Genomic DNA, 2,624 nt, shown 5'->3' on the forward strand with positions numbered 1-2,624 from the left:
TGGAAACAAGACACTGAACCGGACAGACTTTGCTTAAATGCTTGTGCCAGCGTGTAATTCTGGCCAAGGAGTGGAATCTTCCAGCTTGCAACTCACTGCTAATGCTTTGCGCCCACTCACTTATCATAAAATCATAGAATAGCGGAATTGGAAGGGGGGCAAGGAGGCCATTGGGTTCAACTCCCCTCCAGTTGCAGGACTCCAATTTATACCATCCCATTCAGATGACCATCCATTTTCTTTTTGAATGCCTCTAATGTGGGAGAACCCATACAGCCAGTTCCACTGTTGTATTACTCTGACAGTGAAGAAACTTTTTCTGATTTCTAGCCTGAATCTGGTTTGCCACAACTATACTCTGGTATAAGCAAGAAGAGATCTTGTCCTTCCTCTTTGTGACATCCTTTCAGGTACTTACAAAGTGATATCATGTCCCCACTCCATCTTCTCTTTGCAAGGCTGAACATACCCAGTTCTCTCAGTCTCTCTTCATAAGGCAGTATTTCCAAACCCTGAATCATTTTTGTTGTCTTCCTCTGGACCCTTTCTAATTTTCCTGCATCTTTCTTAAACTGTGGTACCCAGAATTGGATACAGTATTCTAGATGAGACTAGTGTAGAGTACAGGGAAATTAGTACTTTGATTTGGAAAATATATTTCTGTTAATGCATCCCAAAATAGCATTTGCCCTTTTTGTGGCTGTATAACCCCAAGGTCATCTTCTTTTTCCATTCTGTTGAGCCACATATTCCCCATCTTGTATTGCTGCATCTGATTTCTTTTTCCTAGGTGGAGGACTTGGCACCTGTCCCTATCAAATCTCATTCTATTCCTTTCAGCCCAGTGTTCAAGCTTATCTAGATTTTCCTGGATCTTCTGTCTTCCAGAGTGTTCACTATTCCATCCAATTTTGTATTGTACAAAAATAGTGTATGATGTTGATTGCCCAGTGGTTGAGAAGACACCTTGTAACATTCTCTCTTGATTTATGATGGAAGCAAGCAAATACACTGGAGCTATTTCCTCTGCCACCAGCAAACATTTCTAACAGCATGACCTTATGTGCCAGTTACTGCATAGCCTTACACTTAGCCAGTCCCTTGATTCTCCTAGTCACATATTTTCAGCCCTACTGCAATGGCCCCCCAGGGTTTCACATGGTGGGGATCCAGCCTGAGACCTTCTGCAAAGTATCTGTTCTGTCACTGAGCTTTGGCCCTTCCAGGACATACATGCTATTATTAGGAGGGAATGGGCTGCTTGCTAGAGGACTGCTCGCTGCCTTTCAAAAGTATGGCATTCTTGTCTTGTAAGTGGGATCCATGCTGGATGTTAGAAACCCAGGCTCAGCCAGTAAACCTTCTTCTAGTTTTCTAGATTGCTACTCGAACAATCAATATACCACTCCCCTGGGGCTGAAGGGAGATCTGGGGAACACCAAGTTGCCTATCCCTAACCTAAAAGTTTACTCAGCCACCATGGCCATTTTTCTGCCTCATATGGAGGGTGTGGCAGGGTAAAACCGTACCTTGTCTAGACTATACATAGTCAGACTGCCGATGGAAGACTGCAGCAAGAAATGTTTCCTTATACGGAAAAGGACATGTCAGGGTGCGGGTTAGGCTACAACTCTGCTCGCTGACCTCTAGTTTTCTCTCTGCGGGGCCTGGGAATGGGGGTGGCCGCTTCCTCTGCTGTTAATGACAACTAAGTCTGCTTTCCAGGTTGCGGGTGTAAACCTACAGTGCTACTCTAGGCATGTGAAGCAAGGGCAGGATACAGGTGTAAGAAATAAATAATACACCAGACAGCGGAGTCAAGCTCTCTTTCCGCGCAGCCAGGCTCCGTCTGCACGCGTGGACTCCAGATGCCAAAGCTCCCCCATTCATTTCAGCAATAGCATACGCATGGCATTCCAGTGTCTCCCACCCTTTCTCCAAAGAAACCCAGGACAACGTTCGTGAGATCTCCCCGAAACCGCCTCTCTTGGCTCCTCTCTCCGCGTAGACCCCGTCCGAGGCAGGAGCCCGAACGCCCCATTTCGCCTTGCCCCCTGCTACACCGGCTCGGCCCGCTCCTCGACGAAGAAGGAGTTAACACGTCTTTCCTCCGGCGGGGCCGTTCCCGCCCCTTCGCGGTGACCTCAGCACTCGGGCCACGCCCCCGCTCGGACGCTCGTACAAAATGGTGGATGTTGCCCTGTGACAGGTAGGGAGGAAGTTTTTCCTTTCCTTTTTGTTCCTCGCATTCCGATGGTCTCTCCCAACCTCGTCTCTCGTTCCCGGGTAGGTGGACTGGCGGGACGGGGGCATCGCCGACACGTGCCTCTCCCGCCGAGTGCAGGGGCTACCCCTCCCCCATTTCCTCCTTAATTTAGGGAGGGGGTCGCAGCCCCTTCCCCCTTGGGACTCTTGGTCATGTCCCATCTAGTGGGAGCTTTGGAATCCCTCGCGTACAGAGAACAGGGGCGGGGAAGGGGGTCTGTCCCGTTCACGCACCCCCCCCCCTCAAAAAGAGGCTGACGCACAGATACATCCCCCTGCCTCGGCAGCGAGGGCTTTGGAGTTGGCTCGGGGAGATCCTTCGTCCCTACGGACACGAATCGTTCCTTTTACGACGAGTG

Source organism: Varanus komodoensis, unplaced genomic scaffold, assembly GCF_004798865.1.
Source record: "Varanus komodoensis strain SLA01 unplaced genomic scaffold, ASM479886v1 scaffold22, whole genome shotgun sequence".
Lineage (NCBI taxonomy): Eukaryota > Metazoa > Chordata > Lepidosauria > Squamata > Varanidae > Varanus > Varanus komodoensis.